At 40.5% G+C, this 23436-nt stretch overlaps 1 protein-coding gene across 14 annotated transcripts in view; it reads left to right on the forward strand.

Moving 5' to 3' along the window:
- Positions 1-23436, forward strand: part of FOXP1 (forkhead box P1) — a 380257-nt gene that overhangs the window by 144077 nt on the left and 212744 nt on the right. For 10 of the 14 annotated variants that reach the window (XM_085590023.1, XM_085590035.1, XM_085590021.1 and 7 more), the window contains exon 3: positions 16076-16141. The gene's annotated coding sequence lies outside the window, so the exon portion shown is untranslated. Of the gene's footprint in view, positions 1-6939; positions 9113-10716; positions 10799-16075; positions 16142-23436 lie in introns of those variants that run through there. The other 4 variants (XM_085590025.1, XM_085590027.1, XM_085590026.1 and 1 more) reach the window with 3 other exon arrangements.

Raw genomic sequence — 23436 nt, forward strand, 5'->3', positions numbered from 1 at the left:
TTAGGACTACCTATTTGGAGGATGTTCCGTATGATAAATGACCTTATAAGACCAAAAAAAAAAAGTAATTTTGCATGTCTGCTCCCTAGGATGTGTGATAATAATAAATGAACATTTTATATATCATTATATATATATCATGGCAGAACAAAGATCAGAAGATATATTATTCATTATTCCTGTTACTTCATATTTAAAAGGCAAAGGTTTTTTCTTCTTTGCCAAAACAACGGCTGCAGAATGTATTTGTAATAATCCCTGCAAATATGAAGGGGAGAAAGATCTTCCAGGTCGTTAGCACTGAAGAAAACAGAGATGCCTTTAATTGTATTCATTTGAACATTAATACATTAATGCTGAGATTTAAGTACTGTTACTATTAAAAATTAAACTGGAGGGGCAGTGTGCAGATCATATGCTTTAGTGTAAGTTGTCAGGTGCAGTGTTTGCATATTTAGCCTGCCATTCCAGCTCTAAAACAGACATTTGAGGCTGCATCTGGCTTTCCGAGGGGCACTTTTTACACCACCCTGTCCCGGTTTCATTTCTGGCAATAGCATTTCTTTTTGTGGATGCAGTTGCACCACCTGAGCAAAAGTTGCAGTGGTTAAAATCAGAGGAGGGTAAGGAGTCACTTGTTTGCTGTCCTGAAGTCCTCTTGTTCTTCCCCTGTCCTCCCCCCGCCGTGTCCGCAGTTATCTTGCGATATGCAACCCCCTCCGAGCACTGCCTGCGGAACTGGAGTAGCTCTGGCATGTAGATTTCCCAGTGGGAGAACTTGTGTGGATGGTAATTTTAATGAGACCTGATTTAAGCAGTAGAATAGATCCATAAAACTAATACAAGCAGACTTTCAAGAGCTCTACTATTTGTCAGGGCAGTGAATTTTAGAGGTGCATCCATTGGCTTGGTAAAGAATATTATAATCTGGAGAATTTAGTCTGTATTAATTCAGATTGTTTTTATGCAAAGTACTATTGAGAGTACCTTGAATCCAGGGCAGGCCAAATATAGACTTATTTATTTTTGAGTCTCAACTTTCGTCCAAAAATCATGCTGGAACCACAGGACCTGAAAGCTGTGCTCTATATGAATGAATGCAAAGTCTGTATGAGTGTGCACAGCTGTGCCTCCAAGCTGTGACAAACCCTTAGCTTTGCTTTTTTTCCCCTTCATTTAAGGCCACCGCTTGGTCCATATGTATTTCAACCTCTCCCAAGTTGTCACACCTAGTTATATATGGCAGTAATACAGATTTCTTGGGAGACATGGAGTTTTTCTGTGAATACAGGTGTTACACCCATCCCAGAACCTGAATCCTAGTTCATGTAATACACTTGGTCCACGGCTTTTATTTTTCATCCCAGTGCTCTGGAGCATCTCTTGCTGTTATTGGAAATTGTGCAGTTCTGCTTGGCCTTACTAAACTGTTTTCTTTCCCTGCTCTCCTCCCCAGCCTCTTCCCTCTGTCCCGTTTGTTGTAGTTTTTTTTTTCCCAAGTAGTTTTTTCACCTCAGCTATCTCAGATGGCAGTGAGGAAGAAAGCAGGTGTAGGAAGCTCAGGGCAGGAGCTTGACTTGAGAATGAGGTGAGCTAGAACACCAATAAACAGCAGAGAACAAGGGGCAGACAATGTGGGGAGAAATAGAGGGAAAAGTGAGGAGGAAAGGGTGGAGGCAGAGGGCAAGGAGGGAGGGAGGCCAGGGAGTCCATGTGAAGGTGAAGCAGAGGGATGCTCTGTGCCATGGCAGGGACACCAACTCTGACACCCCTTCCCGTGCTTGGGCATCCCACTGACTGCAGGGACAAGGACAGAAAGGAGGTGACTTCTAGCAGAGCTGGTGATAGCAGGGACGTGCATTTAAATAGGGAAAAAGTTTATTTGCTTTTTCTCGCAGGAGATGCTAAGTGATTTTTGCAGTTTGAGTGGAGTGGCATTATTGTACTTAGCTCTGCATTTATTAAATAAATTTGTTCTCCAACTCAAGTGTTAAGTGTGTATTATGAAACCTCAGAGCCAATCTTAGTGGTTGCAGTGTGCAAATATTTTTAAAATTATGTAATTAAACAGGGATTGGGCTGCAATGTCCACTGAAGTGATTTATTAATTGAATGGTTTGATTAAATTTAATGTTATTTTAGTTTATACAGAAAGGGTTGGTATCTATTTCACAGACAGGGACATCTTATGGGGCTGTCAGTGATGGTTCAGAGGTCCTTAGGAGGAATCTTTAGCACCCAATTAAATATTAACCAAGAAGATGTGACTTGTTCTTTCTCTGTCCCTGAAACTGTGTTTTGACATCTAAGGCTGGTGATAAAAATTTGCTCGGCAGAATCACTTGCAATGCACTCTATTTATCACTAGATTATTTCCGAATTAATCACACAAAAAATCTTTTCATTGTAATTGTGCTGGAGCTCAGCGCTGTACAATGTGTGTAAATAAAAAAATGCCCTTTTAATTCTATGTTAACTGTGTCTTGCTGCTGTTGCAGCCAAACTGTATCTGTTTCGGGGGAATGTCATTTTAAAGGTATTGTGGTTACTGAGCGGCAGCTGTGATTGAAAAGTATGTAAACTAATCTTTAGTTGCTCATGTCATTTTTATATTCTTATGTCAGAACACAAGAAAGCTGCTTTAAATTTGTCTTTCACTGTGTATTAATTTTCAAGTCTAATTTTTCTTTGGTTAAAGCATATACTGCATTCTCTGCTACACATTACCATTTGGTGCCAAAGTAAATGGCTACTTGTGAAAAAGTACAAAATTAGTTCCTGCTTGATTACTCTAAAATACATATTTATTTTCCTAGGGAGAGTTTTTATTGCCGGTGTATAAAGGACAATTGTCCTGTATGGTATCAGTGACTTAAAAGGCAAAGTAATCAAGTACCACATATTTATTACTGTGAAGAGCAGAGCTATGCATTGCTTTCCCAAAAACAAGAAGGAAGGTACAAGGGGTTTTGGTTCTTTTATTTCCTTCTAGGCTTGCACTATGTGTTGTTCTGCTCTTTTAAATACAGACCATTCGAAATGAAATCCTCAGCTAATATGTCTGCATAAGAACTTCTTTGTCTCTCGATGCCCAACCATTGAAAATTAAATGTGTTTGCGGATAAGTATTTATTCATACCATACCTCACACCTGATCTTGTGTCAGTATGACATCATCTTTGCCACAAAGACTTCTGGTGGTTTAAAAATGTTCCGTTGTGAAATAAGTGGGAGAGGTAGAAAAGGGGCAAGGAAGGCAACAAAAATAAACTGCTAGTGGGATTTGATGTTTTGCCAATTAAAAACAAAATATAAAAAATCATGTTCTGAGGTCCACATGCTGCCTTTGATCCATACACAGGACTTCCATTTGTGCCGGTGGCTGTTCAGCCTGTGGAGGGAAGGCTGTACATGACTTAATTTGTATGTTGTGGGAAGTACATTTTCCTAGCATGTGGTCTAGCTTACTTGAAGAATCTGAAATGCGTTATAAATGTAAATGCTGTGTTTAAGTAAAACTTCATTATGTTTTGGTGGTTTCCAAAAATGCACAGGATTTGACCTTAAAGTGTTATTTCAAGGTGTTATGATGTATGAGCTAGACTTTGTAGTCTTCTAAATTAAATCTTTGAACATGTTATTATTGTATTTTGGCATCGGCAAGATGTAGTTCTCAGCTATTTTTTGTCACAGCCTTCATTTTTCTAACAAGAGTAACGAGACAGGGCCAGATTCTTCTGTAAGAGGCGTGTGCAGGATGGGGATTACCCTGCATTCACCGTGGTGTAACCAAGGATGGGTCTGCCCTTTGCATCCAAGTCCAAGGGCACGGCGACTCCTCGCCCGTGGCTGCCATCAGCGCAGCCACCACCCACCACCACTGCCTGTGACCATCACACAGCCCCATGTAGGATGTGGTTGAAGGGTTTAGCATTTGGATCCAAATCTGGTTCATATATAAAAGGGGTTGTGTTTCTGTTTGGAAAATATGAGCCCCTTTCACGTAGCCCAGGTGTGGGTTGGCTCTCTAAACCATTCGCCCATTCCCGTGTTTGTGGGAGACTGTTTTCAATTCTTACAAAGAGGCTGTACAAGTCCAGCCGTACAAACAACAGAAGCAATCCAAAAGTGGATTAAAAAAAAAAAAAAATTAACAAAGTGTTTGTGATCTCAGCTTGGTAGTCTGGATGAGGGAGCAGACATAACCGCTATACGTATGCTTATTTCCAAAGAAAATAACTGCAAAACATTTCCACCTATGCCATGAGCGCTCAGGGCTTGTATTTCTCCTGCTCTGTGTAACAGCCATCTGTTCGTGTTATGGCAGGGCCGTGGGGCACCGTCCCCGCCGTGCCGTGTCCCCCGGGCAGCACCAGGCACGGGGAGTGTGCCAGCCAGCCACGGGGAGAGGCAGGGCTTGGGCTGGGGTATGTTGTTGCAGAAAAGTCGATTAAGAAGAAGAGCTCTGAGTCAGCCCCAGGGCCGTGGCCGTCGGTCGGTGGAGCGCCAGAGAGAGACTGTCTTTGTAGTGTTGTTTTTGGTACCGGTTTCACGTTGCGCGCTCCTGGTATGAATCACGGTGGTTACAGGGGTGATTTTCCCTCAAGAAAACAATCCCTCCCCCAAACAATCGTGGAGCCACTCTTTTGGTCACTTTGCATGGGTGGCTTTCTGTCTGTCTGTCCTGAGGTGGTCCTTCACTGCAGGCTTGGGGTGGGAAGGGAGAGCAGCACTCAGCCAAAGCACAGCAGAGGCTCGTTGTCCTGTGGCCAGGAGTTTCCCATTTTCCTCCTTCATGAGCAGTCTGGCTTTTGGATAGGGAAGGCCTGAAAAATTTGTGCAGATATTCAAAATAAAAGACACATAGGATAACCCTACTTTCTCTCTGTTACTCCTTCCCTGCATCCCAAATAGGGTAATGCTTAGAAATGCATCCAACCCCGAGTTCAAAACGGATTGCTTACCCGTGTTTCTTGAACAGCTAATTTTGCTGGCATGTTATTATTCACCCTCTGCTATTTTCAAACTCTGACACAAAACTAGAGAGAAGAAGAGATTGAAATTCTGACCGGTACGTTATCCTGATACCTGAGATGCTGTGTTGATATGAGACTATCTTTACCACAAGGACTTTCTTGGTGGTTTTAGAGATCCCAGTGTGAATAAGTAGAAAAAAGCAAAACTAATAGCTAAAGAAGCAAAAATATTTTTTTCTTAAAGAAATTGATTAACATGCAAATATGTACTGTATGCATATTAAATATCATTTCAAAATGTGATGGGCAGGAAGCATAAGTGATGCCATTTGGTTTTGTGGCATCAGTGTGGGTTGATTAAGGGGGTGGGGATAAATTTTGGGGATTATTGATATAGCATGAGTAGAGCCAGATGGTTGTATTACACATCTTTTGTGTTCTTGTTTGCTTCTTAAAGCAGTTGCAGAATTTTGCCCTGGGCAAAATTTACTCTTTGCTCGTATGTTCCCCTGTGAATTTACTTTTGACAAAGTAGTTCACAAAGAGGGGAAACGCTATGCCCGCAAACCCATCTCTTCCCTTCACATTTGTGAAGCCAACAGCCCCCTACTTCAGAAATATTTTGTAACTTGTGAAATAAATTAGCAGTAGGTGCAAGTTCAGAGTGTGTGTGTGTTGGGTATTGCTCCCCCTCGGTGTACAGTATTGATTTATGGAGAAAGCCGTTTTTTAGATTTTCCTTGTGGTGTTGTGAAGAAGAAACTGTGGAAATGGCAACCAGTTCAGTTTAATGCACTACTTATGTAGTGTTCTTCCATTAAAGAAATGTTGTCTTAAAGATTAATGAGCTAATTTTTCCACTACTCCTTTTTTATTTTAAGTTTTGAGATTGTGGCATACCTGATTCATGTGATCAAAAACACATACTTTGTGGTATTCAGGTTGAGTGGGAGAAGGTCGTGCTAGGTAGGTGTTTGTGACATTTGTTGGAACTGCTTATCACCGGAACCACCAAAATTTACATGTGTTTGTTATTTCCCTTTGAAAGCAATTTTTTATTTCCCATAAAAAGATGGTTTTTTGTAAAGGCTTTATAAGAAATAATTTATGTCTTTCTTGTGCCTCGCACCAGTTTTTGTGGGTGTGTTACTCCATTGACTTGGATGAGGTTACTCCCAGCTTACAGTGCTGTAGGCTCCTGGATGATGAGTTCCCTCTAAATCTGGCAATTATAGTGGAAACAGTCCTACTTGTAAACATGTTTTGTCTTCTGCCTGTGTCCCTGTGTGAAATGTGTGTTTGCAAGGTGAGGAGACTCACCTTGCTCATGGTGGTGGGAGTTTTATTGGGGACAAATTCATGCTGACACTGATTCTGTGGCCCCATGTCTGCATCCCCTCTCCACACAAAGCCCTATGCTTTGCCCAGACTGGGAGCAGCAGCTTTGGGCCCATTTTTTAAAACTGGTACTTGACGTGGAAATGGGGATGGGCAGCTCTAAGCCCATTGAAATCTCTGAGTAGTCCAGTCACAAGTCTGAGACCAGAGCAACTTACTCCTCATAATGCTGCCATTGTGCTCATCCAATCTGATCAGTTCTGCAAATGTTTTAGTAAGTCTATCTTACAACACTATAAGAAGATAATCAGCTGCCTTAGAAGGTCCCCATCTGGAGTATAGAGTTCTTTTACTGAAAGATGTTTTGCCTTTCCGAGATAGCTCTCGCATTTCATCATCTGTTGTGCAGAGATGAAGTGCATATGAAAAGTCAGTGACTCTGAATCCATCTGTTGTTATTATTTTCCACTGATAATTGGCTTGAACAATGAAATGTCTGTGTCTGTAGCCTTTGAAACTGTACACCCTGTTTATTTTCTGGAGGTCTTGCTCCACTCTCCCCCCCTGCTTTTTTTTTTTTTTCTTTCCCTTTTTTTTTGTTTATTTTATTTTGGGATTTTTTTTTGTTTCATTTTTCTCTCAAGCTCATAACTAGTGGAGCTTGTATGAAGATGACATCTTTGACTCTGTGCATCAGTATGTGTCACTCACTATCTAAAGCTTGCCTGCCAATTTTTGTCAGGGTCCTGTGTCTGCTGTGTGAGTGTAGAGCAGGCTTACAGCAGGAAGACTAGCAGATCCAGAGTTCATAGATATCCTACCTGAAATGTAGTATTTATATCACTTTCTCTATTAAAATATTAATTTAGAGACCAGTATCTAATACCTATGGAATTAGATACTACCTGTAATCATGTAATATATTCAGTTGCATCCAGTTTTGCACGATGCAGGGTATTAATATTGGATTCCACTAACAGCAGTTCCATTAGCTTGCTCAACCAGTATGAGATATATATGAGCAGGGAGGCATAACTACCAGACAGAACTGCCAAAACAGTCATTAGAAGCTCCATTGGGATGGACAAAGGCTTTTACACAGTGATATACTGATTAAATTTTGTTCTATGGTTTATTTGCATCAAGGTTAGATTGGTATCATCTATGTGAACCATATTATCTGACGCCTTATTTGGAAGGTCATTTCAATGCAAAAATGGTGAACCACACAGGGGCTCTACAATTTCTCGCGGGATTCTTTCTTGGAGGATTTTTATCCTGTTAGGCTTGACTGGCTCACGTTATCAATGTTTTTGTGCTTTAACCTGGTGAGTTTATCCAAGGAGGTGTAAAAACTCCCTCCATACCATACAAGTGCTCAGTGAAACTGAACATGTTAGATGCCTATTAAAACTGTGAGTTATATCCAGTATCCTTTGAAACAATCTGTGACACATGCTTGAGAATTCAGTAAATGTGTGTTGCATCTTGAAAGGCTGAATTTTCCTGTGCCTGCCTGTGTGTAAGTGCTCTTTCAGAATGAAATTTCGGGGCCGGACGCAGTCGTCTCGTCCATGTTACGCTGTAGTCTGGAGCACCAGGGAGTAAGGCAGAGGAGTATAATCTTATTTGTGTTTCAATGGCAATCATTTAATACTACAAGTTATTAAAAAATAATTAAATTACCAAAACCAACATGTAGCTAGGACTTACAATAAAAGGTCAATGTGATTTGACTCCTTAAGGTAGGAAGGGACACTGGTGAATTCCAATTGCTTTAAAATCGTGCTGCTTCATTCTATTTCTGGACTGGAAGGATAAACGAGACTGAAAAAATAATTTATTTTTCTAGAAGGAAGAGTAAATCACAGTATATAATTATGTATATTCAATTATAATAATAAATGCTTAGATATGTTTGGTGGTTATCACAGTCTCTAATTTAGTTGTTTTTTGAAGTAAATATAGTTTGGAGGGCTCATTTCATGAGGGCAATATTTTGAAAATAATGTTTTTAAGGAACACTTCAGAAGTTTCTTCCTTTTTCCCAAATAAACTAGTAAATAGGTGTGCATTATGTGGTGATTCATAACAGCTAAAATAGGTCTGTGTCTGGAATGTCTTTTATATAGTAAACAGGGACAGTAAGAGCAAATGCAGATTTAATCGGTCAACTCAACCAAAAGTCTCTGTATTAATTTTAAATCCTTGTTAAGAAAAGGCTGGGCCAGGACTATATTGGATTTCAGTACAGTTAATGAAAATTAATTTTACAGGTGGTGTTTGGTTGTGTTTCTTCTGCTGTGGTGAGATGGGTGGCTGAGCCAAAGCGGGCACAGCACACGATTCAGCTCTGTGCCAGAGCAATGCTTAGATTAGGAATGAGCCTTTGGCGTGGAGTTGTTGGTGCTGTTGTTATTTACTATCAGAGGAGGAGAGCGTTTAGCGCTATTTGATTTGATTCTGCAGCTCCTATCCCCTTAAACAAGCTGTGTAGCTTGTCAGAGATCAGGACAGGTAGAATGCACAGCAGGCGTCTGATTTGAGCCAGTTACTCATTTGCTGAGTGTTTGTGTTTATGCAAAGGGGCCTCTTCCTGCATATTTAATCTAGAGTAAGGCAGTGGCTTTTGTTGTGTTTAGACCACATACCTTCAGTCCTTCCTTACACTGCAGCCAGTGTTGAAGCACAGAAAGGCTTGATAGTCAAAAGTGCTTTAGTGTTTTCAAACTCTCAACTTTCTGCACTTGGTTGGGAATTACTGTACGGCTGTAAGCCTTTTTCTTCTTCATTAATGGGTAAGTTTGCACTCGGTAGAATAAGATACTTTTTTTCTGTTCCATTTTATAAATGCACAAAATATTTGCTTATAGTTGTCCAAACCTCCTGGAGCAAAACTGGTCTGCTGAGGGAGTTTGTTGCAGGGAATTAGATCAAGAATACAGGTGTTTCTGGCATATACTTCTGAATCAAGCATTAAATGCCATATTGCAATAGGCAGGTATTTGTGGGGCGGGGAAGTGGGGTGGGGGGGGGGAATGAGTTTGGTGTTATTATTCTTTGTACTAACAAATCCTGTTTTGTAACTGTCCTGAAGATAATGCTTCCATTGTTAGCTAAAAGCTTTCAAACAGTGAGCAACGCAGAACTGCAAAAGAAGCAGCAAAAAAAAAAAAAAACCAAAAAAAAACACGGAGGAGGAGGGGGGGAGGAAAAAAAAAGCAACCCTCTGGTCTTTATTGTTTCCTTTGCAAGGGTCCTCACTAGAATGTCTGCGCTGTAATAGGGAGGTTTTTCTTATGTGGAAATTGAATCGTCTCTTCATTGATATTAATAGCACACTAGAGATGTTAGCCATGATGCAGAGTACCAGAGCTGTGGAGTAGGAAACCTGATATTGCAGGGGGAAAAAAATAACAGTCCTATTGCTCCTCAGTGTGGGAGACATCCCTCCCCGAGAGCAGAGTTTGCATAATGGCATCCTGCCTCAACTATTTACTTATAGGTATTTTAATCTCGGGCTCTTTCTTTTAGTACAGGCGTAATTACTGCCGCTCGCTCCTGCACTTATTAACTGCGCAGCTCCGTTTCTGATTCCGTCTGGACAAATTAGTTTTAAAAATGACTTTGGAGAGAATCCGTGCGGTGTGCCTGCACAATGTACACAGTGTATACGTAATGTGTGCCGGGTTGGGAGAGCGTCAGGGTCCGACGGGAGGGAACTGGCATCAAAAATTAAAGAAAAGACGACAAAGGGCACGTCTTGGAGGCTGAGGGTTGAAGCACAGACAGCGCTTGGAGAAATGTGGAAAATGTGCGGCGAGGCCAGAAGTAGTAGTTTTGGTTCCCAATTAACTATTTCCTTCGTTTGAGTAACTCCTCTCAAACAGAAGAGTGTGCTGTTCCACCACATGTTGGAAAGTGTGAGAATCTGAATAAAATTTCATCAACCTTATTAAAATATGTAGGGACTTTGGTCTTCTTGGGTACGAATCAGCCTACAGACTCAGAGGCATTTATTAACAATAAGACTGCTGAGGTTTTTTAATAACAAAATTACAAATACCGTGTCTAATTGTAAGTGTATTACTTTTATGCACCAGTTAAAAAAAAAAAAAAACTTTTTATGAGGAAAAGTACCTCAGTCAAAGCACCTCGTGTGATTAGTGCTATTGTATTCTTAAATTTTGATTGATAGAGATAATAGTTTTCACTTAAAAATACAGACAGGTACTTTAACTTTCCATGACAATAGCTATTTGCATTTCTTTTATCTTTTTGTTTAACATTTGTGGGGGTTGGGACGGATTTGATTATTAACTCTTATTGCACACCGAGGTAAATGCTAAAACAAAGCTTTTGTTAAAGCTTCAAAAGGTAAAACAGCAAATATTGTTTTTAGGCTTCAATATTTAAAGGCTGTTAAAGGATACCTCGAAAATATTTTCACATGACCACGACCAGGAGTGTCACTCGCCTGCCAGGTAAGGGACGGGACAGGGGCGGGGGGGCCGTGGCGGGGAAGTGTCGCCGAGCAGCGCCGGGGTCACGGCGAAGGAGGGGCGATGTGTGCCCGTGTGGATGTGTGTGTGTGTGCGCGGAAAGTGGCGCTGGGGACAGCGCCAGCCCTGCCCGCGGCCCCGCGGCGGCTGCCGGCCGGGCAGCGGCGGCACCGGCCCCGCCGCCGCGGCTCGGGCATCGTCCGCCCGCAGAGGTCGGGTTTCAGGAGGAGAGCTGTCGCACAGGCGTAAAATGGTTAAGGCCGGTGCTGAGGCACGGCGAGTTATTTTAAGAAGCGGGGAAGATCTGGCGATAGGAGCCGGGCGGCGGCGTTTGATGGCTGGCTCTGGCTGCGGGAGATGCCGGCCGCCGGCTCGGGGAGGTGGGCTCCGGCCCGGGAGATGGGGCATGGCTCGGGGCTGGGCTCTCCTCACCTGGCAGCCGGGGCGGCTCGGGGGGCGTTCCCCGCACCCGGCATGGGTCCGGGGAGGGCAGCGCTGGCACGCATGAGAGCCGAACTAGCGAATCCATCAGTGAGAGATGCAGGACTGAGCGATCGCGGTGCAGAGCCCGTGTTGGAAGCGAGCTGTTCCCAACTTGCCTGCGAACTGCACCCGTGTGTTCCCTGCAAGAGCTGTTAAAAAGCGGGGGAGGAACGGATCGTGATTAGTTTTGTAGATTCGGCTTACGCCGAGTTTTTCTTTTCCAAGGTTACGGTGGACTTGAAAGGTAATATTATTTTGAAAGAGCGAATGTGCTGCGCATAGCTTTGTCCTCGTGCTGTTATTTATTTTTATTTTATTTTATTTCTGTTTGGAATAAATAACAAGCACCAGCCAGAGATTCTGAACAGCCTGCTAATGACTGGAAAGGAAAATAGAGTATGATTTGCTCCCTCCTTCCACTGAGAAGCAGCAAGGTAGTGAGCATTGATATCCCTGTGTTTTGGCCTGTACCAAATCCACTTCCCCCTCTTCAAAGAGAGGTGGAAGAAGTGCACTTAGTCTCTCACAGTTTCACTGCTTACCTGCATTTCACTTTCTGAGGAGGTGGTAAGGACTCCTGGTATAGAGCATCTCCTGTGCCATGCCTCCTGACATTTTATATTTGCTGCACAATAAGGTGGCCACCTTGACAGTGGTCAGAAAAAAAAAAAAATCACTCCCAGGTTTGAAGCATTTAGTTTAATACATTTTTTTTCCACTTGCTAGATAGCTCTTTAAAAATAAAATAGGTACGACAAAACTGAAGAGACAACTACTGACCGTCCTCAAAACAGTTCCACACATTATTTGTATTAGTGCAAGTAACCAAATTGAGTGTACTGGGTGAGAAAATCACCTGTGTGCAGGACTGGCACATGAGTGCCTGGCACCAGATGTTTTCTCTACAGTCAGTGTACATTCTGTATTTTCAGAACCAGCAAAGTACCAAATAAAAATATTTTTGTTTTTCTATTACAAATATGCAGTTGATAAAATCACAGATTGTGTCTTTTCCTGCATAGGACAAGAAAATAATGATTATAAGAATAGGACATTTTATAAACAGTACATATTTCATATTTCAGCCTGTGTGCACTTGAATGTGACTCAGGGACTTTTGAGGGGAAATAACAGCTGTATTAGGTGGTTACAGTTCACTTTATTTAGAAGAAATTACTGCACAGAAGTGCTTATTTTGGTGATCAGGTTTTGGTATTTTAAAACTTTCAGGAAGCTTTTTAGTAAATATTTTAATCAGTCACATTAAATACATTTCAGCTGGTCTTATATAAGAAAAAATAAATCAAAATATAATTTCAAACCCATTTTCTTTCTTGTGCTATCAGGTGTGTCTGTTTTTTAAATTTTTTTTTTTTTAAATTGTGCTTTCTAGGTAGTGAAGGGGAGATTCCTTCATTGCCTTAGGTTTCCTGTAATAAATTGTAGGTTTCTGAGGGCTGGGACACTGACGAAAAGAAATGTACATGCATAATTCTGAGCAGAGGAGCAGCTCAACTGGTGTTCTACTTTCCTGTGTAAAATTACTCAGAGCCAGTTTGTGTGGGATCAAGGTCCTTGTTAATCTATTTTTGGCTATACCCAAGGCTGTTCTCATTTAGATATTAGTAAAAATGTTAGAGTTTCAAGTAGACTTTCATTCTGCGATGGTCTCTGTTTCTGAGTATTCTCTGTATTATTGGTTAATTTTGGCTTTGCGGTGATCCCTTGGAGTTAGGGCTCCATCCTGCAGCCTCCCTGGAATGACCTCGCTGCCCTGGAGGAGGAGATCACTAAATCAAATAAATGTTGTGGGATCAGAAGAGTTGCAAGGTCCAGCCCAACAGCAGGTGTAATGGCAAAGATTCTGATCTTTGCCTGGTCCCTTGGTACCAGGGGAATAAGTAGGGCTTGATCCAGACAAGGGTGGGCCTTTCTCTTGGAAGAGGTTCGGGTTGAGATTATTGTTGTCTTTGCAAAATCCTGCCCCAAACACTGTTTTGAAAAGTAGCTTTATATCCAAGGATTTCAAACTCTGTTACAATTACCTATCTCACTCGTGGGTAAACTGAGGCACGTGGTGAACGAACCTGACATTTTCAGGACTATCTGGTAAAATCTGTTCAGGGTGCAGAGTTTTGTGTGGACTCTTCCTCATGTGGGGAATCAGCTGAGGCTTGGAGGTGGCGTTGAGGATGCTTTGAGACCTTCTCTCTGCTCACCAGGCAGCAGGACCACTGCTGCTTGCTTGCAAAGTGGATTTTTATTTGTGCTTTGGTTTCTATTTTAATCATCTCCTTTGGGGGAAAATATGAGTGTAGCAAAATGTCTTGCTTTGGTAGGATGGGATTTTTTTCTTTGTTTGCTCCACACACACACTTACAGTGTTGATGGTACTTTGTGTTTATCTTAAAGACAGCATGATGGAAGGAATGTGTGTTGCCTACATCAATTTGCTCACCCATATAAACAGTTTCAGGAGGAAAGTCTGTATTTGTGTTTCTATGTTTTGAGATACTCAACTTTTAGACTATTAATGAGAAATTTTCACAGGTGGGAACAGCTGTTTCTGCTGCTCATTTTAACTTTAATGGTGCATTTTCCATATTTTTGAAAGCCAGGTAACATATAGCAGGATTTTGATAACCAGAAATTAAAGGATTTCAATCAGGGAGTAATTTGTGAGGAGAGCTGACTCCTCATCAGCCCCCTATAGACCCTGTTGGTCTCCCACCAGCTGATGGTTGAGCCGGATTTCCTTGGAGTGTGGTTCATGCAAGACAAATGTGTTTAGAAAATGATACCTGCCTTATTCAGCACTGCCCAAAGAGATACTGAATGCACATTTTATGCAAACATGTAATTTTCAGCAACTTCCTTAAAAAGTACATTTTAAGATGGTTCATTTGCTATCGTGAAGACTCAGGGTAGAAATGAAGCCTGCTTGCCAAAATACTGCCAAAATAAGGATCTGACTGCCAAATACCCAGAAAATTTATAAAACAGATAAATATGAAAAGAGGTTTAAAGTGTCAAACCCAAGATAACCCCTGCAGCAAAGCAGGATAAAAGCCTTTATTGTTGCTAATCTAAGAGCACATCACATGTCAGAGGTCATGTATTTTACATAAAAGATGTATTGTTTTACATACTTTCAGGAAGGTGAGCCCTGACCTATTATGATGGAGTAGTGTTATGTCCTTTACAGTGCAGAATCAGGAATGTCTTATATGTGTACCTCAGCAAGGAACATAGGCTTCCTATACAGCAAACATGCTCAAATTTTGGCCCCTGATGTTCTGGTACTGGCATTACAAGAACTGTGAAGAGCTTCTCACACAAAACATAAAAAATAAAAATGAAATAAAGTGCCAGTGAGCAACAGATAAAACCAATATTGATTTCATATCAAGGTAACATTTTTTCGCCCAGCTGAAAATAATCAGGTTTCAATGGTAAAGAAGTAATGCCTCATTCTCATTGTGAAATATTTTTCCTTCCAAAATAAATGGTGAATGAGTTCATATTCTTTTGAGTGAACTTAGTGAAGATTCTGATTTTTTTCCCAGAGGTTGGTATTTTACTGCTCCAGTAAAAAGCTTCACCTAGTGATGCAAATAGCACAGCTTACCATTTGGTGAGTTTCACAAACACCCCCAAAACTCCACATCACTGTGTGAATTTTATGAAATGGAGTTTCACGTAGCTCTGTCTTACACATCCACATGTCACTGACTTTCCATTTCGTATGAAGTCACCGGTGTCACCAAATTATCACATATTTCCTTCTGTCTATATTACATAGTACTCTGTACCTCTGCAGCAGAAGATCAGCATTTCAGTGAAATTATGTTATAATTTTACTCTGTTAAGGTATTTGGTCAATTGATGTGGAATTAATTCTGAATGCTGTTAGTGGTTTGAGTTAGTAACTTGATCTAAATTAATAAACAAATGTTTTTCTTTTCTCTTGTACCATATGTTGATCCCAATTACATGAACAGAAAGTGGCAGATTGTCATGTTTCTTAAAAGATTACATACTCTTTTGCATAAGACAGAGTACACAAGATGCAGTAATATACAGGGTAAAAAAAACCTACACGTGCTGTTTTCTCCCTCCTACTTTTTATAAAGATACACTTTAATTATTCCTCCTTTTAATACCCACTGCTCTCACCACCTTGGCGTGCTCTTGGTAATGCTTAATGAGAAGATATCCCAAGACAGTAAACAACTTTCTGAATTCGGAAGATGCAGCTAGTTCTAAAATCTCATCTAGGACTTTGTCTCTATGGAAAAGGATGAGAAAAATGAAAGGATCCAGAAGATAAAATAGCAGCGGTTACAAATGGTCTTAACATGCCTTAAGTAAGGAGAATCCATGCAGACAATAGTCAGATTTCTGAAACAAAGAACTGAACTCATTTATTATTCAAACTGAAAATAGATTGATAGACATCAAGATTAAGAAAGTTTGTTAGAGAACAAAGATGTCTCATCTCCATGGGGTTTTTTGCTTCTCCTTTTCTTCTCCCAAAGACCAAGTTGTTTGTGCTGAACTGAAGAACCTCACACTAGCTGGTACTGATAAGCTGCAGTCCTGTGACTTGATTGTTTTTATTAACTCTCTCTGAAAGTCATTCACCATTAAACGCGATTAGATTCATTTGTTGCTTTATTTATGTTTGTACTTGCAAATGTGGTGCCAATGAAAATGCATTGGGTGTTGCTGCTGACACTGACCCAGAGTCATGTGTGTTACCTCTTTTCTCTGCAGAGTAAGAAGAGTGACCTTTTTGGGTGGCTGTAACTGAAGATTGCTTAACAGGAGCAACTGAAGAAGGTAAATACAAATATAATGGCTTTCACACTATTTTTGAAGCATGTCTGAACAAAAGATTTGATCCTGCAAGCTCTAGGACCATACCTGAGCTGCACAAGTAAAGGCTTTTCTGGCAACATGGATAAAGTTTGCAGCATTGGGCTTGGAGCTTTTGGAGTAAATGCTGTGCCTTAAAAATACATACTTTGCCTGGGAAACCGCTGGTTTAGATATTCAGTTGCATTTGAGGAGCAAGGCCAAAAAAAGATGCACTTTTTGACTTTCAGCCATGCTCCGAGAAGGCTGTTTGGTAACTGGGTAGAGCCTGTGTGGGAATGGGAAGACCCTGCTCTGGCTGGTCTCTGTGGCAGCTCCTTGGTCCATGGCTGCTGGGCTGGGAGATGCAGTGGCACAGCCTGTGGCAGGGTTCCTTTACTGAGGCAAATCCCTGGAGAGTGGTCAAGTCAGCTTCAGTGCTGCTTCATCCCAGGCTGAAACACTCTGGGTTTCCAGCAGCACGTCAAGCAGATCAGGAGAGCAAAATGTAGCTGTTAATTTGATTGCTTATTATCACTGCAAAAGTTAAAACACATGCTTTTTAGTCTTTGGAGCACAGCAAAAAGGAAAGAAATATCACTCTCTGCAAAATGATTTTTATTTAAAGCAGCGTGAAAGTCCTTTGCTTCTAAATTAACTCCTTGCCTCTCATCTGGTCCAAAGTTTCAAGTTGGGAAGGGATATTAACATCACAAAAGTGGTGATTCACAAAATTAACTTGCAGAGGAGAAGAGTAACGCAGATCAGTGTTTGGTACTGAAGGGTGTCATCTGACTGAGGTTCATATGGCTGCTTTATAATCACCTTCTTTCAGAAATTAATAGTCGGTTAAGCACCATAGCAACAAGCAACACTGATGTAAGCGCTGAGCAGTGGCTGCTGTTCACTGTGATGTCAGTGCTCGTTAGTGCTGTTCTCTTGACCTTGTTTGAATATAAAATGGTGATTTCATTTTAAACTTAGAATTTTACGGAATGACTAAATGCATTGGAGTGAATTAGAGCTATTTTTATTTTTAATTTTATTAAAATGTACTTGAAGGGGGAAAAAATGTCCCTGTTCTCTTCTGTTTTAAATTAAAATAGATCTGAGGACGATCTGGGATTTTTTTTTTTTTTTTTCAGTTCTTTGTTGCCAAAAATATCTATTTAGTTAGGATGAAATTCATGAAGTTCAAGTGAATATTGCAATCCTTGGCCATGCCAGTGGTGTATGTCAGCTATATGATATACCCCTCTCTTCAAGATTTTAATCTTACTGGTTTGTTTTTTTATGGTGGAGCCCATGAAGTATTAGATGTATTTCAGCTACTGGAGAAGAAGCAGATCCTGCAATTTAAGGAGCTAGTGTTTCCTCATTCTGCAGGGTTGTTCCTCCTTTGAGTTTTTGTGAATAAGGGTAGAATTTGAAGTCCCAGGTGCATCAGAGGGCCTCATAATTAATGGGTCTCTTGTTCTTGGCTCATGTGTGGCTGTGTCCTATGTGACCTAGGAAAATTTGGAATTTTGGTGGTGTTAAATGCAGGACACTACCTTTAGACTCCCTGAAGCTTATAGGCTGTGTCTCCAAAAGCAGATCTATTCTGTACTACTACCATCAGTGCATCACTCAGGCACACATCCCCTCTGTCACTCATCCTTCAGCAGAAAGCAGTTTGGGTGATTCACTGGAAAAGACCATTAGATTTTTCAGCCTGATCTCCTGTGTATCGTAGGTTATTGATTCTCACCTCTGAGCAGAGCTGGGAAGCAGAGTTCAGCCAAACTCTGTTTCCTAGAAGCTCATCCAGGCTCAGGGGGAAGACACTGAGGACTGGAGAAGCATGGGGCAGCAATGGTGTGTGCAGATGGATCTTTGTTCAAGGATATGTTATCAAACTGTTAACCAAAGTTTAAAACTTAATGGTAAAGAAGCTGTTCAACATGTCCTTAACATCAGGATTGTTTCTCAAAGAAGGTTTGGCTCTGTCCTTCTTCTACTGCAGTGAGGGGTGCAGTTTTCAACAAAAACCTATTTATTGCAGGATTCTTCTTGCAACATACTTCATTTAAAAAAAGCCATAATGAATGATATGTGGCCCAAGAAACTGGATGTCAAATTTAAACTGGGTGAGAATTGAAACCACTGAGATAATAAACCATGAGAATAGGAGATAGTAATGGAAATAGTGATAGAGTCCTAATTAGAGCAGTGCCACTGAAACAGGGAAGGTTAAGGGTTTGGTTGATTGAGTTTGAGCTCAATTGCTTGATAGCTTAATTTCAGGTGAAATCCCATCTCCTGAGTTAGTGGTTAAGCTGCTCAGAGCAGTTGCAGAGCAGGACTCTACTCCTTGAGGAGCAGCCGCGTGGCCCCGGCGTCCCAGCCCTGCGCGCGAGCCTGGCCTCGGGCACGCGGGGTGGCAGGCAGCTCAGAGCTGGCAAAATAGATTTTTATTCTGCGTGGTTTGTTTGCTTTCTCTTTCTCTCTTTTTTTTTTTTTTTTTTTTTTGCCCGTGAGCTCCAAGGAGCTCTGAACAGAAGCACAAATAACAGGAGAGATACAACAAGGGTCTTTGACGGATAAACCTTCAGAATTAAGATGTTTACATTCTCTTTTATTTAGCACTGTTAGGCATAATGCCTAATTATATGCCAGTTTATCCTCACAGTAAGAATTCAAAATGTTTGATTTGGGGAGAAGGGAGAGGAAATGTATTTTTACAGAATTATGGGCAATAGTGTTTGTTATCCAGGAGCAGTCATTTGTTTAAATGTAGTAAAAGCATTTTCAATAATCAAAGGGCATTCAGTGAGCATTGTAAATCAGGAATAACTTGCATGCTGAAAATTTGAAAAGTACAAAACATGCTACTAAAATTGTACATTATTGATAACAAAAGGCACGTGTAGACTTTTAAGATAGCAAATATAGAATCCTTTAGAAAACCTTTAACAGCAAAAAATCAACACAAAGGATTTAGCAAAGTTGCACTTAGTTTAAAATTTCAAATCTTAATGCTTGTCAGAGTTAAATGCTGATTAAATATTGATAATAAACCAGAAGCTACCTGCTCAAACTCAGAGCTGAATGAGATGATCGACAGATAAATCTGTGGGTTTGAGCTATAACTTTCTTATATAGGTATAATTTCTCCTCCCTTCCCTTCAAGCCAGGAAATAGGTCAGAAGGACTTTTTCTCCTAAGCTCAATACAAAAAATGGTTTGTGTAATTGGTCTGCATGGAAAAAAAAGTGGACCAGAACATTTTTATTTCAACTTTGTTGTATTGGGAAGAGAAATGGTTCTCAAAACAGGTTGTGAAGTCACTGTGCCATGTCTTTGCTGGCCATTGCAGGCAAAAGTGAAAACCCTGAAACAAATTCTTTCGGACGCATTTCTGGTTATGAAAGGCTCATCAGTGTGTGCAGTTTCTCCCCAGCACTCTTCCTTGCTGGTGACTTCCAGAAGGTGTGCTGGTGATGTCCTTAGTCCTATTTTCTGTACTGGCTTGGGTGGAGTGTTTTGCACATCAGGCAGTGCGAAGTTTGTGGGATGATGTTTTTCTTATTGAATTTGGCACCTTGATTCTTCCTGCTTTTGACCTAAAGGTCTTAAAACACACTAGGGAGCATAAACAGCTCCTGTTTCTAGAACATGTGGTGTGAAGCTACTTCTGAATATGGGTCCTGAATATGGACTGGGGTGCAGTCACAAGGAGTTCTGTGACAGAGCAGACAGCCTGGTTCTTGGACATTTACTCCAGTGTTTTTTCTGCAGTGGGCCCAAATTACACTGGAAGCATTTTCCAGGAGAGCTTGTGTCACCCTCAGCAGGAAACAGGGACTAGGAAGACTGACCCCATTGATCCCTGCTGCTCCCTTGCTGCTGGGGTGGTAGTCCTGTAGCTGGAGTGATCAGTGTCCGTCAGGCCTCATCTAAAACTGGATTTATTTACTTTTGGATTTTTCTGAGAAGTTGTAATAACTTAATTGTTAAGAACTTTGAGTTACTGGAAGGTCCTAAGGTCACACCTCTTCTTAAGGTTCAAAGATACAGTGTGTGCAAACTGTTTCTGTATTCATTAGTAACAGAAGTTACAGCATTACTTGCATGTTTTGGAGTAAACCCTAAAAAGTCTGTGTGGGGGTCATTAGAAACATAAAGTGTTTGAAGACCTTACCTGTTTGAATGAAAAGTTCAGTCTAGACATGTGAAGCTGTAAGTTTCCTGAAACAATTGGGTCAAGAAGATGTAGAAAATAGATTAAGACATTTTGGGATAATTTAAGAAGTATCTGAGCAAATCTCATTAACATGGCCCACTAGCTTGCTGTATTGAAGACTTCAAAGATCTGTCAGAGGAGTTCTTTCTGTGCTATTGTCTGCCAGCATTAGCAATCTCGAGAGAATATGTTTCTTTTGTTTTCTTTTGGCCCATTTAGCTTTTCTTCTTTTTCTTCTTCTTAATATTCCTTAATATCTTATAAATCTTCAAGTGGGCTAATAGAAAAATATGTTTCTCTGCTTTAATAGTCAGTAGCAGGTTTTGATCTTCTTATCTGATGCTTTTGGACCAAATCTTTCTGGTCTTCATGAAGACTGCTAAAGTGAGCAAGACTTGGCCAGTATTTTGCATAATCCCACAGTGTTTCTCCTGTTAGTACCATCACCCAATATGAATCCCTGAAGAACATGGAGCACAAGCTTGAGAGGTTCATGCACACCTCCAGATGAGCCTCATCTGCACCCACAGATCAGACAGGTGCAGGTATTGAAACAAATGCATTTATTGAAAATGGACCAATATGTAAAAGTTGTGACTGCAAATTAAGCAGCCAAAAAGGATGCACTGATGTTTGCCAGTATAGATGCACCAAGGAAACAGCTCACTTGGTCTCAATCACAGAATGGGATAGAAACACCCAGTTTCAAGGTTTCCTTCTGGAGCAGGCAGTGAGCTCTGAATTCACTGTGCTAACAGTTTTACAAGTTACACTGCTCTGCCAGTGGATACAGTGATGTTTTTCACTTCTTGTAATAGGCTTGGTGGGCTTCCAAACACACCAGAGCTGTCTGCTGGGGTCTCATGGCCCTGCCTGTGTCTCAGCACAAAGGGTAAGAGCCCCTTGCAGGCTTGGAACCTGCCTTTGGAACACTTACATCACAGACAGTGCACATTCCTGTGTTATAAAATCTGGAGATGTGAGAAAATGACTCCAGAAATAGTCTTGTTGCATATTTTATTTGGTCATCTGTAAGGTCACTGCCTGTTGCCTGCTCCTGCACCAGAAGTATATCTTCCATGATGTTTAAATTATTGTTGTTCAGTGATGGCAGATGTGTTTTATAAGTGTTACAAGACCAGTGATGTCAGTGGGCATTATGGGAGGCCACCCTTTTTATCTAGAAGCTCTTCCCAGAGCTAGGGCATTAAAAAAAAAAAAGAAGAAAAAAAGTTATTTTTTGTTCCTGATTGCCTGCCTGTAATTCTCATTACAATGTATGAAAGCATTTTTCACTCAGATAATAACAGGAATTTCAGACACCACCTCTGAGATGTTTAATTGTTCAGTGTTTCTCCCAGTGTAATCTGTGAATTTTAATTTGTGCCTCTCCCACCTCTGCTGGCCCTATACTTTCCAGTGTGTTTTGCGTAATATTGCTTAATTGCTCAAACAGGTTCTTTCTGACTCTGAGCTCACTGTTTATTTTTTTAGTAGAGTAGCACAAACATTTGGACATTTGTAACTAAGACTCTGACGTCATTTCCATTGCAAACCATTAATATCCAAGTTTATAATATTGCTTTTCAAAGTAAGTTTTTGTTGAAATATGATTTTTTTAAGGGTAAAATTGTTACCCCCCCTTAAAAAAATTATAAATTGGCATCTTTTGAATAATAGATCTACTTCCTTCTCCTGTCATACACTTTTTGTTAGTTTTGATAGCCCATGTATTTATCATTATTAGTTGTAATACAAGTGCTCCACCTAATCCTCTGACTTATTAAGGGTTATACTGTGGATCCCTGTACTGGAAGGAAATGTCTGTGGGAGGGCACAGCATTTCCTGCTCCTGGGGCACTTCCACCAATGGAGCAGGGCCACAGAGTTGTGACATTAGTAATTGTCTGTAAAGATCTTAGAAATAGAAAGTGCTGGATGTAAAAGCCAACAACAGCATAAATCAATAATATGAGCAATGAGAGCATTTCCTTTTTTTGGGAGGGTGGGGAGACTTTTAAACCCTTTTTTTGTGGTTTGTGTTTATTTTATTGCTGTCATCCTTATCCATTGAAATCTTATTCCAGTAATTGGGAAGGGAATTTTATTGTGAAAATTTTGCTTCTAAAGATTTAGTGAATGCATATTGAACATTATTAAAAATGTTGTTATTGAAAAGAAACAGACAAGTTATCTCTGAAAAAGTGCAAATTCATTTGCATATTTGTTCCTCTTTAAGATCCAATATCCAGGAAGAAAAATGTGGTTTTATTGTTTGTTTCCTTTATTTTTAAGGAGGGAAAAATGATTGCTTTTGGTGCTGCTTGCTTAGAGAGTCCAAAGCTTTGAGCTCAGTTTTGGAGAATGTTAAAATAAGCCCACAGGAGGTCTTGTAAAAGTTGTAAGAAATTGTAAGCATGTCTGCTGAGTCAATTATAGGAGACAAATTGCCAGGGCAAGGCTGAAAGGTTCCAAATTTGCTATTTACTCTCTGCTATCTTTAAACCAATTTATTTCTGCCTTTGATTTCACAGCAGATAAATACATGTTTTGAGAGGGGAAAAAAAAAGATACTAATTAGACAAAATATTAGCTAAAATGTAAAGAATTACCTGGATTTTTATTCATGTAATTAAAAGGAGAGTCTGGCCTGTTCTTCTTTAAAATGGTGAATATCTGAGAGAACATAGTTTAAAAATGCAGACTGGCATTTTTAAGCTTCTCCTCAATGAGATTCAAGTGCACAAGACAGTTCTTTTTAAAGACAATTTGAATTTTACTAATAAAATTGTTCATTTTCAAAAAATTACATGTCTTGCATCTCTGAGACCATTTACAATTCTTTCCAGTTTCTTAACCCTGCAATAATTTTCAGAAAATTGCAAGAAGAAAAGTGCAAACCCAACATGTGGACGGTGTAAATCCCATGTGTATAGTGTGTGCATTCTAAATCTTCCAAAAATTTGTGTCCTGTGCTCATGCTCTGCAGGCCAGCTGCAGCAGTGCTGCTCCATAAGCTGCCATGGTTAACTGGCCTTGAAATCCATCCAGATCA

The sequence above is a fragment of the Lonchura striata genome, chromosome 12, assembly GCF_050655825.1.
Source record: "Lonchura striata isolate lonStrDom1 chromosome 12, ASM5065582v1, whole genome shotgun sequence".
Classification (NCBI taxonomy): Eukaryota; Metazoa; Chordata; class Aves; order Passeriformes; family Estrildidae; genus Lonchura; species Lonchura striata.